Below are 14,696 nucleotides of genomic sequence, written 5' to 3'. Positions count from 1 at the left end.
CATTTGCATTAGAGCTCTCATCCTCCTCCATGGTAATTTCCTTCCCACTAGACTCTAGATCCTTGAAGGCAGGACAGGTTCCCTCTGCTCCCTGGGCCTAACGCAGTGACTGGCACACAGGAGGCCTCGATGACTTACGGCTGTAATCAGCTTCTTCTCAAAGAAGATTCAAACATTTGCCAGACGCCTTAAAAGAAGGGGAGATGAGAATTAAATCAATGGGATTACTATTTTTTAAAATCAGGTATGTTGTCTGCCAGAAGAATTTTTAGCATTTTAGACTTAAATTTCATTTCCCATTTTAAACCATATCCCCACACATAAGTTGTCAGATCTGTTTTGTAAAGGCTGGTATTTCTTAAGTGCTCCATGAAGTTTTCAATTCAAAATAAAATTCAAGGCCTTCAGGAAAATTGAATCTGAGCTCCTGACTTCCCTTCGCATTTAAACATCAAACCATAATCTTGGAACATTTTCCTACTTAAATCTTGGCTTTATGAGCCAGGAACTCTGTTGACCCACAACATTCTACAATTGCTGGAATGACTAACCTCTTTCCTTCTGTTGTCTTCCACCTCTGCTTTGCATTTCTGTTTGGAATTTCAGAATGGCTGTCCTTTTATCAGTGGAGGAAGCCTTGTTCTTACTGCATTGTCTCTCTTCCTGATAACTTTCACTGTCAGTTTTTCTCCGTAAGGAAAACAGATATGTAATTTATAATTCTCATCACAGAGGACATTTAGGATTGGAAAAATGAGATACTGATACTTTTTAGTTAGAAAATAGAGTTGTTGGTCAGGATCTTTCTTACATTACCCTGCAGGAACGAACACTGATTACTCCTAGCTTCTACACCTCTATTATAAGCTATAAAAGACAGAAAAGTAAGTTCACATACAGACCATCACTTTCATTATGAGCCAAATGTGCAATTTCTCCCCCAAATGTGGGCATAGCCTTCTGAATTCAGTGGACTTTTTTACCAGTCTCTTCAAAATGACCAGTCTTTGTTTGAAATATATTGGAATAAAGAACTGATAGTCCCTTTTTTCAATTTTAAGCTAGGCATACGAACTGTTCTTTCTTGCCATTGTTTCCCCACTTCTTTCTTCTCTTTCCACCTTGAGATGGATGTGAAGACCAGGTTGGTTGGTGCTGAGGACTTGGTTGTCGGTGCATTAGATAAGACAAAGCGCCTAACTGACGTCATGGGTTTGGGGTGTCTGCTCACAGTATAATTAGCTTTCCTCTGTTGTTTGGCCAGTCTGTTCACCCCATTCATTTTGTCTTTTGGAAACAAAGAACTGGGCAAGGAAAAGTGCTGCTGGCTCAGGACCAGCCTCTTTGATTAAGGGACTGCATAAACAACACAAGTATATATTTTACTGGCTGTAAGGATAATATGTCAGTAAAAATAATAATATGTCCCTAGCACTTGAATAGCTCTTTACCATTCGTAGTGAGTTCTCACATAATGTTATTTCATTTTAGCTTTAAACAAAACCATAAGATGGGAGGGTTGAGGTATCACCCTGACTTCACTGAAAAATTCGGCCCCAGAAACTTGCCCAGGCAGGATGGTACTTTCTATTGTCCCACGATCCATCTCAAGAATAGAAACGGCAAATATTTATGTAATGGAAAAGAACCCAAACTGAAACCCAGGCCGACTGGTTCCAGGGTCTGGGCTCTCTCCCACCGTGCTACACTACGAGGCAGCATCTCCTCGTAGACACACAGCGCAGGCGCCCCTGCCGTGCAGACCTGAGAGGCTGAGGACCCGTGTGCAAACGACACTGATGCTGCCGTCGGTTAGAACCCCGGAAAAGCCCTTTGTTATAGTGAAATAGAAATATCCCAGTGACAGGATTTACCCGTTCCTGCTATCTCTCATCATTCCTCCTGCCTTTTCTCATTGTTTTCCACTTTAGAATCCAAGAATAATGAACGTCAGATGAAGGGTGGGAAGGAGAATAAACAGAAAAATCGGGAAACCCTTTTAAAACAAAACTGCTGGCATATGTACGAGTGGACAAAAGGACCATTTTCCCATCCTGTGCACTTGGAACAGAGGAGCAGTAGAGAGTAGTGGGAAAGCTCAGGCTCTGGAACCAGGCTACCAGGGTTCTAGTCTAACTTGGTGACCTTAAACAACGTATGACCCCATGTATCTTATTTTCATCCCCTGTGAAAGGAGATGGTAATAGCAATACTTCACAAGGTTGTCGTGAAGGTAATAGAGCAAATGCATCTAGAATGTTTAGAATCTCACCATAGTAAGTGCATATTTGGTATTATTTTACATAATAAGATAACATATTTAAAAGACCAGAGATGTAGTAGGTGCTCATTAAATATAAGTTCCCTTCCTTTGTATATAGTTTTAGATCACTGGAAAGACTCAGATTCGTTGAAAAGCATGTGCTTTATGTCAGTTACCTCGATGTCAGTTACCTTGAGAGGATAAACAGGTATTTATTACCTTTTTGAGGGGTTAGCCAGTTTCTTCCTTCCTTCCTTTCTTCTTTCCATTATTCCAGAAGCTCTCTTTTATCACTTCCTAAATGCCATTTTCCTACTTAACGAATTTGATAACTGCCACCTGGGCCAACTCATTTTACCCACGTTAACTGTTTAATCCATCTCACCTAGCAGTGCCTATTGAAACAGTGTATTGAGTTTCTCTTTCGCTCATGGAACCTGGAGTCACTTAAGCAGTTTTCTCAAATTCATTTCTCCCCTCTGTATAGTCACAATCAAAAGTCATGTTTCTAAATTTTAATTCCTCTAATCTTAAATGACATTTTGTGAATGGTAGACCTGTTTTCTCCACTAGCCTATAAATTGCATTTGTGCAGAGATGTTCAAAGCTATATCCTTACCTCCTAGCAAAATGCTTGGGACAAGAGGTACTTTATAAATATTTGCTAAAGATATCAGTCAATGCGGAAGGAATGAATAAAATATGAAAGAAGCATCCTCTCCCCCAATTAGCTAGAACCCAATTAGGAGATGTCTGAAATGAATGAGAACATTAGCTGTCTTCTACTTTTAAAAGAGAAAATTAAGTTTAGAAACCTAAACTGACATTATGGATTTAACTTAATACAATTATAGCAGTTTTCAGACAGTATCCTGGAATAAGTACACATTCGTCTCAGTCTCCTAGGCCTTCAGTGGCTACACAATATGCAGAGAGAACAGTTAAAAACTTGTCAAAATTAAGCTAGTACTCCACCCTCTAGTATTACTGTGCCATTACAATAGAGAGCAGGATATGGGGCTTTGGACTTGTGTTCTCGCTGCCTCAAATTCTCTTTTCCTAGACACCAGAATGGCTATCTCCCTCACTACATTCCATTCTCTGTTCAAATTTCACCTTTTCAGAGAGGCATTCCCTGACAATTTTATCTAAAATAAGTCGCTTCCCTCCCTCACCATTTTTCTGTCCTTTTCCAACTTTTTAAAAAACTTCTAAAGCTAGGTTTATTGAGGTATAATTGACCCACAATAAACTGCAGAACTTTAAAGAGTACCGCTTGATGTTTGGCAAAATGGATATGCATACGCTTGTGAAACATCACCACAATCAAGAAAATAAACATCGATCACCTCCAAAAGTTTCCGCATGTCCCTTTGTCATCCCTTCCACTCTTCTTCCCATTCTCAGGTAGTCATTGATCTATTTTCCATCACTGTACATAAGTTGGCATTCTCTAGAATTTTATATAGATGGAATCATACAAAATGCAGTGGGATTTTTTTTTTGGGGGGGGCTCTGATTTCTTTTACTCTACAGAATTATTTTTGCATTCATTCTTGTGATGCATGCGTGAGTTGGTTCCTTTGTATTGCTGAGTACGATGGTATGAATATACTACAATTTGTTCATCCATTCACCTGTTAGTGGACATTCCTGCTGTTTCCAGTTATTGGCTGCTATGAAAGTTCATGTACAAGTCTCTGTATGGTACATGCTTTCATTTCTCTTGGGTAAATACCCAGCAGTATAATATGCGTAGCTGGGTCGTGTAGTAGATGTATATTTGACTTTTTAAGAATTTATTTCCCAAAGTGGTTGTTTCACTTTACATTCCCACCGGCAGTGTCTTGACAGTCCCAATTGGTCCATATCCTGTCAAACCCTTGGTGAGATCAGCCTTTTTAAGTTTAGACATTCTAGTAAGAGATACCATATGAGGGTTTTCATTTGCATTTTCCTAATGTTTAATGATGGACATTTTTCATGTGCTTATTTGCCATCCTTATGTCTTCTCTGGTAAAGTGCCTGCTCAAATCTTTTGCCCATAAAAAAAATAATAATAATAAGTTGTTGTTTCCTTGTTATTAAGTTTTGAGAGTTTGTTATATATTCTTTTAGATTTTATTGGGGAACAATGGTCAAATTGTTGTCCTTTCAATCTTAGTTGTGGAGGGTTCTGTTCAGCTTCAAGTTGTTGTTCTTGCAGTCTTAGTTGTGGAGGGCACAGCTCAGCTCCAAGTCCAGTTGCCATTGCTAGTTGCAGGGGGCACAGCCCACCATCCCTTGGTGGGAGTCGAACCAGCAACCTTGTGGTTGAGAGGACAGGCTCCAACCAACTGAGCCATCCGGGAGCTCAGCGGCAGCTCAGCTCAAGGTGCCGTGTTCAATTTTAGTTGCAGGGGGCGCTGCCCAAGGGAAGTCGAGGAATTGAACTGGCAACCTTGTGGTTGAGAGCCCGCGCTCCAACCAACAACTGAGCCATCCGGGAGGCAGCTCAGCTCAAGGTGCCATGTTCAATCTTAGTTGCAGGGGGCAGAGCCCACCATCCCTTGCGGGACCTGAGGAATTGAACTGGCAACCTTGTGGTTGAGAGCCCACTGGCCCATGTGGGAATCGAACCGGCAGCCTTCGGAGTTAGGAGCACGGAGCTCTAACTGCCTGAGCCACCGGGCCGGCCCTGTTATATATTCTTGATGCAAGTCTGTTATCAGACATAATTTGTAAAAGTTTTCTTCTAGTCAGCCGTTAGTCCTTTCATTCTCTTAACAGTGTCTTTCAAAGAGTAGAATTTTTAAATTTTGATTTTAAATTCTAATGATCATTGTTTTTCGCTTTTTCTTTTAGAATTGTGCTTTTGTAGATTAACCCAAGTTCAAGATTTTCCCTAAATTATTTTCCCAGATTTTCTTCTAGAAGTTTTATAGTTTTAGACTTTTACATTTAGGACTATGATATATTTTTTTGCTAATTTTCATATATAGTGCAAGATATGGATTGAAGTCTTTTTTTTTTTATTGCATATGGATTGCCAGTTGTTCCAGCATCATTCATTGAAAACTCTCTCCTTGCTCCACAGAATTGCATTTTCACCTTGTCAAAAATCAATTGTCCTTCTCTGTGTCCGTTTATTTCTTAGCCCTCCATTCTTCTGCAGATCTAGTTGTCTATCTCAAGACCAACACCCCCATAGCTTTATATTGTCTTAAAGTCAAGTAGTATACCTTCTCCAATTTTGTTCTTCTTTTTCAAAGGTATTTTGGTTATTCTTGGTCCTTTGCATTTCCATATTAATTTTAAAAGAAGCTTGACAATTTCCACAAAAAAAGTTTTTAAGCCTCTGAGGAGTTTGATTAGGATTGCATTGAATCTATTGATCAATTTGGGAAGAACTGACATGTTAACAATGTTGAGTCCTTCAATCTATGAATATGGTTTATCTTTCTATTTATTTAGGTCCTATATGATTTCTTTCAGCAATGTTTTATACTTGTAAGTGTACAGGTCTGGCACATTTTTTGACACATTTATTCCTTAGAATTTCCTGTTTTATATGCTGCTATAATTTATGCTAATTTTTATTTCAAGTTCCGTTTATTGTTAGTATAAATAAATACAGTTGATTTTTCTACATTGATCTTGTATTCTGCAAATCTTGCTAAACTTACCTATCCTGGTGGCTCTCATAGGATTTTATACATAAATAATCATGTCATATGAGAACAGAAACCATTTTTCTTATTCTTTTCAATCTGCACATTTTATTTCTTTTTCATGTTTTGTGCTGGCTGTAATTCCAGTACAATGTTAGATAGAAGTGGTGAGAGTAGACATCCTTGCCTTTCTTTTCTGAACTTAGCAGGGACACATTCAGTCTTTCACAATTAAGTGCTTAAAGATGCCTTTTCTAGGATTAGAAATTCCTCTCTAGTTTTCCGAGAGTTTTTGCCAAGAGTTTTTATGAGGTATGGTTGTTGGATTTTGCCAAAGGATTTTTTTTCTGCATCACTTTGAGGATTATATGGTTTTCTTTAGTAGTTAATATGATGAGTTATATTAATTGGTTTTTGAATCTTAAAGAAATCTTGCATTATTGGGATAAACCCAGCTTGGTCGTGTTTTATGATCTTTATATTATTGAATACTACTGGCCAGATTTCGTTAAGAATTTTTACATCTATTTGCATGACAAACATTGGTCCATAGTTTTCTTTTCTCATAATGTCTTTGTCTGATTTTGTTATCAGAGTAATGCTGATCTCATGGAATAAATTGGCAAGTTATTTTTTTCAGTTTTTGGGAGGAGTTTGGATAGAATTGGAATTATTTCTTCCTTATATATTTGGTAGAATTCACCATTGAAGCCATTGATGAGGCCTAGTGTTTTCTTTATGCACGGTTTTAACTATAAATACAATTACTTTTATAGAGAGATATTCAGTTAGTAAGCTCTTCATGAGTGAGCTTTGATAGTTGTCTCTTTCAATACTTTGTCCATTTCACCTAAGTTTTTGGCTTTATTGGTATGAAATTATTCATATTTTTTTATTACCTTTTTTAATGTCTATAGAATCTGTAGGATTATCATTTCTCCCATTCTTAATATTAGTAAATTGTGTATTCTCCTTTTTCTCCTGATTAGCCTGACTAGTACTCTATCAGTCTTATTGATTATCTCAAATAATAGCTTTTGGTTCCTTTGATTTTTCTCTATTGATTTTCCTTTTTTCTACATCATTTATTTCCGTTTATTTTCTTATTTCTGCTTACTTTTAGGATTTTTTTTTCCTTTTTTCATTTCTTAAAGTAAATACTAAGATTATTGATTTGACATTTTCTTTCTTTCCAATATAAGTATTTAATGCTGTAAAATTCTCTGTAAGTACCACTTTAGCGACATCTCACAAATTTTAATATGCTGTACTTTTATTTTCATTCAGTTCAAAATATTTTCTGAGTAAATGAGAAGGTAGTTTAATAAAACCATAAATGGAAACAGAAATCTCAAGATGAAGGAGGTTATAAAGATATAAAACAGTAGCTATCAATGAATCTTTATAGTAATAAAATACAAATTGATATAATAAACACATTGGGAATATTCAACATAAATGTTAAATAAGGGTTCATTAAATAGCAGGAATGTTGGATAAAAAATTCTAGCAATAGAATAGAACAAAATTTTCTAAATATTTATCAGCAAAACCTAAGAATTGGTTGGGAATGGGGCAGATAGGTAAAGGAAAAGCATTTTGGAAATTGTAACGTGTGGTTGTAGGAAAGGGAAAATAGAGAAGAAAAAATATTCTGAAGGTCTAATTTTACAGGAACAAGATGTTTTGGTGGGGGAAAAGTTGGTATTTTATTTTTAAATATTATAGAAAAGTGTTTGTCTGATATTTAGAGCAGAGAAAAGTAAAATAATCATGATGGGTAGAGAAGTATCATAAAATCTCAAAGTTAAAAAGAGAAAATGGAATGAATAGGAATGTCACCAGACTAACAAAAATGAAGAAAAGGAAAATAAGGTGACAAAAAATGTAAATAAATATAAACATAAACTAAGATGAAATGATTAAAATCAAGCATGGCTGTCATTGTATTTGTCCTTTAAAGTGTAAACCACTAGCTTGTAGTATTTTTAAATGCTAGATTAAAAAATATTTACAATTATAGGCTGTAAAATATAGACCTATTTTAATGATATTTTAAAAAGTTAAAGATAATGGGGTAGACACCAAAAACATGATCCATAAAAGTAAAAATTAATAAACTGGGCTTCATCAAAATTAAAAATTTTTATCTCTGCAGGAAGATATACTAAATGGAAGATATACTAAAGACTAGTAGAAAATATTTGCAAATCAATAATAAAATACCCAACAAATATTTTGTATCTAGAATATATACAGAGCCCTCCAAATTCAACAATACAAAACCAAATAATCCAATTAGAAAATAGGCAAAAGGCATGCATAGACATTTTGCCAAAAGGATATATAGATAGCAAAGAAACCATGAAAATACATTCAACATCATTAGCCATGAGGGGATGCAAATTAAAACCACAAGGAGGTATTACCATACACCTATCAGATGGCTAAAATTAAAGAAAAAAACAAAACAGTAATTACACCAAATTCTAGTGAAGATGCAAAGAAACTTGATATCTCATACATTGCTGGTGAGAATGTAAAATGATACAACCACTCTGGAAAATAACATGACAGTTTATTATAAAATGGACCATGTGTTTACCGTATAACCCAGCAATTGCATTTTTGGACATGTATCTCAGAGTAATGGAAACTTATGTTCACACAAAAACCTGTATACCAATGATCATAATGGCATTGTTAATAATTGATAGAAGCTAGAAGCCACCCGGATGTCTTTCTGTGGGTGAATTATTAAGCAAATTGTGGTACATCCATACCATGGAATACTACTCAGCAGTAAAAAGAAATGAGCTATTGATACATGGGATAACTTGTATAGATTTCCAGGGAATTATGCTAAATCAAAAATCCTAAATCTTACATACTAAATGATACATATAACATTCTTTTTTTTTTAATTAAAGTTTATTGGGGTGACAAGTGTTAGTAAATTTACATAGCTTTCATTCTTGAAATGACAAAATGATAAAGGAGGAGAACAAATCAGTAATTGCTAGTGGGAGAGGGAGGGAGATGCCCATGGCTATAAAAGAATAGCAGGAAGGATCCTTGTGATGGTGCTATCTTTATCTTGACTGTGGTGATGGTCACATGATCTACATGTGATAAAATTACATAGAACTAAACACACACATACACACAAACGAGTGCATGTAAAACGGGTAAACTCTGAATGAGATCAGTGAATTTTATCAATGCCAACTACCTGGTTGTGATATATTATAGGTGTATAAGATGTTACCACTGGAGAAAACTGGGTGAACTCTATACAGAGTCTCTCTTTTATTATTTCTTATAATTGCATGTGAATCTAAAATTCCTCAAAATAAAAAGTTTTTAAAAAGAAAATGAAGAGGTGGTCCTAGAGATATCAGGCAAAGAAATGAATAAAGTGCAGTGCATCTACGTTATGGACTATTATGCAATTATTTAAAAGAATAAATTACAGCTTATCATTTGCTTGGTAGAATTTTCATAAGGCTTTGTTGAATGAGAAAAGTAAGTTTCAGAAAAATGAGTGTAATATGATTCTATAATTATGAAATAATGTCCCAAAATACCCACATATAGAAGTATACATTTTTGTACTCATCTATCTATGTTTTTGAGAAAGAAAGAGATTTGGCAATGGGTAATACATGAAAGAAACACAGTTGTTTGTTTAGATGAATTACCTTGAGGAAAGAATGGATGACCCTGATGCTTTGGAGGAACTGGGTGAAGAACCAAAAAAATGGAAAAAGAAAAATGAGAGCACTAAAAATACCAATATATTTAAACAATAACAGTGTATACTTACATGCAATTATATATGTATGTTATGTTCTTATAAATTTAAGGAAAATGTAAGAATTATTTTTATTATTTTATAATTTTATTATTATTCAATAATTATAAATTTATTGAGATATAATTTATAGATCATTCAATTCACCCATTTAAATTGTACAGTTCAGTGGTTTTTTTAGTGTATTCACAGAGTTGTACAACTATTGCCACACACAAAAACCTATATACCAATGACCAACATTTTTATCACCCAAAAAAAGAAACCCTATGTTCATTAACAGTCACTCACCTTTTACCCCCAAGCCCCTCTCCCTAGCCCTAGGCAACCAGTAATCTGCTTTCTGTTCTATACATTTGTCTGGACATTTCATGTAAATAGAATCATATAATATATGGTATTTTGTGACTGGCTTCTTTCACTTACCATAATGTTCATTCATGTTGTAGTATGTGTTGTAGTATCTGTCAGCGCTTCATTTCTTTTTTTTTTTGGGTGGGGGGGATGTTGAGGAACAGTGTGTTTCTCCAGGGCCCATCGGCTCCAAGTAGTTGTCCTTCAATCTAGTTGTGTACGGCGCAGCTCAGCTCCAAGTCCAGTTACCATTTTCAATCTTTAGTTGCAGGGGGTACAGCCCACCATCTCATGTGGGAATTGAACCAACAACCTTGTTGAGAGCTCGTGCTCTAACCAACTGAGCCATCGGCCACCCCTCCAGAAGCTCAGTGGCAGCTCGTTGTTTTCATTCTAGTTGTGGAAGGCTCAGCTCACTGGCCCATGTGGGAATCGAACCGGCACCCGTATTGTTCAGAGCTCGCGCTTTAACCAACTGAGCCATCCAGCTGTCCCAGCACTTCATTTCTTTATATTGTCAAACAAGATCCCATTTTATGACTATATCCCATGGTATTTATCCATTCAAAGGTACAGACTTGCCCCTGTGCACCGTCATCGTGGGACAACAGTGGTCATAGCAGCGCTCTCTTTCTCTCTTTAATCTTTCTTTTAAGTTCTATGCCTCATTTGGTATCATCCCCAGATATTAGGCTCCACTAATTGTCAGCTGATTGCTCTATTCTTTTTGACAGTTCCCTATGATATGAATTGTTCCAGAGTTGGTCCAGTTAAATTTGAGCAGGAATAGTTGTTGAGGCTAGCCTTCGAAATTTGTTCTGATTCCAGGAGGGCGCTTCTTAAATGTGTCTTTTCCTGGTTCTCTAAAACTAGTTGACCCACCATTTAGCTTGTTGTCCTAATGCACCTACTGGTCTCCTTTTAACTGCTTATCGTAAAAATCGCCACTGTTTTCAATAACCCAGTTAGGCTTGAAGTTCCTCATACTCAATTTCAAATAAAATCAATTCCTTGGAATAGAACTTTAGAGCTCTCTGTATTTAGGGACTGACTCTCCCCTTTGGCAAGGCTTTGAACCACTGTTCTGGGCAATGGGCAGAGATGGTAGCCTCTGGTCTTCTCATCTTCTTAGCTTGCCTTTCTGGACATGGAACCTCAGCCCTACAGTTACATTGGGATGAGGGCCAGGAGGACCTCACTATTCTCTGCCTGCCGCCACTGTGATAGTGCTTCCACTTTGTGAATGGGGGCTGGCTGAACAAAGGGAACCCATGACATCTCAGCCACACGCACCAGGAATTTAACCTGTGCAGCTTGGAGCTAGAGTAGATTAAAAATGTTGCTGGCCTGCCCCTTTTGATAAGATTTCATAGTCCATGGATGGGAGCTGAGGAGAGACGGAGCCTCGCCCTCTTGGGCACACCCACCCAGAGTGGAGTCTCTTTCAAGCTGGACTGGGGAGGGATGGGAGGGAGGAAACAAGTCATGGCGCCAGTGCCATAGATCCTCTCTGTTCTTACCAAGTTTTAGTAGATTTTCTTGAATGAATATTTCTTCATCCTCTATGTTCTTGAGACAATTTCCAGAGACTCTAAATGGTTGTTTTGTTTTGTTTTTATACAGTTTTTAGCAGTTATGTTTGTTTGGCTTGTGATAGGGTGCATGGAGCTCTTCGCATTGCCATTCTGGAAGTTGGAACCCCCAGAATTAATTTTTAAAAGACTGTGTGAAAGGAAATTCCTGGTTTTATCACACACTCTGAGTTTCAATTCCCTTATCTATTAATGGGGATAATAATCCACGCCACACTGCTTAGGACAGAGTAGCCCTGAATAACTGTTAGTTTCTTCTTTCCTTCTTCTTATCTCACTTTTGGGACTTAGGGAAGTTCTAGTTGAATGAAGGTGCCTGCCCAATAATGTGTTGCTACACCTTAAGGATTTTAAGACTCCAAGGAAGTATTTTAAGTAAATTAAACATATATTTAAGCACCTTAAAAATGATCTTCATACCTGGACCAGCATTCTTTCAGAGGTTTGGTTCATGAGAAAATACTTTTAACAAAAACCACAGCATGACTCAAAGTCTCTTTCTTTTTCTTCCCTCTCCCTCACCACCTCCCACTACCCCATTCTCTCCTAATTTATTTCCCTACTGCATCATAACCTTTCACCAACATATAAGAATTACTGAGTAGGAATTGAATGATTGAATAGTTAAAAAAATAAAATTCAGTCAGTCTATGTAAAGATTTGTCAGGTGATTAGAAATTAGTATTCTCTCTGAGCCATGTTTTCATATAGTAATCTGGACCTTGACAGAACCCCACTTCAATCAATAGATGATAGATAGATAGATAGATAGATAGATAGATAGATAGATAGATAGATATTAAGAAATGAAAAATTTTTAAAGTCATTTCCAATTAGTTTCTTCCTTCCTTCCTTCCTTCCTTCTTTCCTTTTTTTTTTTCCTTCTTTCTTTCTTCCAACAAAGATGATTTAAAGCCTAAGATGTATGTGACATTCTTCTATGTACTTGGGCCCTGGTATGCATGTTAAGAGATGAGATGGGGATTTTAGGAGCTGACCAATCAGTATGTGTCTTACCAAGACAAAACATTATTGTGGTGTTTGTTCATTCTTCATGTAGCTTATCTACCTATTCATTAAAATGATCAGAAAGAACAATATGGATATGACCCTAACAGAAGCTATAATTGATATTTACCTTTACTCCCCCTCATACCAGCTTTAGAGCTGGCCAAGGACAGATAATATTATGTTTTGAACTTCTAGTACAGGTGATGTTGAACAACCAGAATCTCTTAAAATTGATTTCTGAAAAAAAATTTGATTTCTAAAGTGCTGGAAACTTTTTGACCTTCTTAAGGGATTTAGAGTCAATCAGGGATAAATTATCATCAAATAAGAGAGGATGAGGATGATAAACAAAAATCTATACCGAAGATTTTATTTTGAAACCCAACTATCTTCTTTTATAAAGAATTCAGATACTTGGGATAAATTTAAAAACAAAAGAAACAAATTTTTAAGTCAAAATGAGGAGGATTTTGTGTAGTTTGGATTGTGAAATTAAAATTACATTATGTGGTGTAGCAGGTGCTTACTGACTCCTTACTATGTGTAATATTAGCAAGACATATTCCTGATTCAAGATATAAGTCTCATAAACAAATAACTATAATGTTAGACAGAAAATATTTGTTGTAATAGAGAATCTAAAGATGCCACTTCAGTCAGACAAGGAAGAGATTTATTCCTGTTAGTCGGAATTAGAAAAAGTTTCATAAAGGAAGTGTCATGTGATCCAAAGCCAGCAAAGAAGGGGCAGAAATGTGGGGACATAACAAAACTAGTCACACTATGTTCCAGGCAACCTTTAGAGACCAGTCAGTAATCCCACCTGACTGGAGCACTGGGAAAGAGAAATAAAGGTAGATGATTTGTAGTAGATCATGAAGACCCCGAAATGTTACCAAAGGAGTTGGGAGTTCATTTTGAGGCCAACTGAAAATCATGGAAGGGGTCTAGAAAAGGGAGTAATAAAACGGTATCTTACAGAACTTCTTCTGACACCTACATGCACAATAGATTTTAAAAATATCAGAGGTAACAAGATCAATAGAGAAGCCATTGTTGCATTAGGCCAGGTGGCCCAACTAAGAGAGCAGAATCAAAGTGGATGGAAGTTCCACAAACACAAATAGAATCAAGGAAATAGATGCCAGAGACACTATGGTGAGGGACGCCTAGAACTTGGGAACTGACGTCAGCCGTGCAAGAGGGAGCCCAAGATGTTTCGAAGTTTAATGTCTGTGTGTCAGGGAGGTTGACAATGTTCTTAAATAGAGAACGGAAACAGAAAGATAAGGTTTGGGGAATGAAGAAAAATGATGTTTCATTTATTCAATAAATATTTATTGAGCATTTACTATGTGCCAGGCACTGTTCTGAGGGGATGAGAGTTATTTTAATTTTTAAAGCACTTTGTGTGGGAAAGGCACTGTTCCCAATCTGTGTGACTCCAAAGGCAGAGCTGGAGCCAGTGAGTAGGAGTCAAGTAGGAAGTAAAATATCTTTCTAATAAATGGGGTCTTCTTGATAAGTTGTAAGAGTTCTGTTACAGGCAGTATTCAGGCATAAATTACATGATATTCTTTTTCCAGGAAGACTGTGACAGAGATTCCTGTGGTAAGAGGGAACTTAGACTAACCTTTCCACAAGTTCTTTCCTGAACTTAAGTGAGAGTCTGTTCTTTCTGATGATCTAGTCCTATGAGTTCTATTATTAATCTCTTGTTTTTCTCAATTATTAGATAAATTACTCATCTGTCTGCCATTCAGTAAAACTCACACATTTACATCTGTTATTCGTGAATTATTTCTGGTGAGGGCTTTTCTGCTTTATTAAAAAAAAATTCTACCCTGTAATGTTACCTTTACAGCTAATTTAGAATGGGAACCCTGCTAGATGGGGTTATAAATATCAGAGGAGAAAAGGATTTCTTGTGCCTAATAATATTTTTGTTTGGAAGAAGCCCTGCAAACAAGAAATGAATTATCTTGACTTCAGGACTGCGATGCAGCTTCTGT

The 14,696-nt window shown here is 36.5% G+C and overlaps 1 protein-coding gene across 16 annotated transcripts in view; it reads left to right on the top strand.

Moving 5' to 3' along the window:
• Positions 1–14,696, top strand: part of ANKS1B (ankyrin repeat and sterile alpha motif domain containing 1B) — an 891,644-nt gene that overhangs the window by 510,769 nt on the left and 366,179 nt on the right. The gene's annotated exons all lie outside the window — the stretch shown is intronic.

The sequence above is a fragment of the Rhinolophus sinicus genome, linkage group LG02 (genome assembly GCF_036562045.2).
Source record: "Rhinolophus sinicus isolate RSC01 linkage group LG02, ASM3656204v1, whole genome shotgun sequence".
NCBI lineage: Eukaryota > Metazoa > Chordata > Mammalia > Chiroptera > Rhinolophidae > Rhinolophus > Rhinolophus sinicus.
The sequence above is the reverse complement of the archived record's forward strand: the minus strand, read 5'-3'. Positions and strand labels throughout refer to the sequence as shown.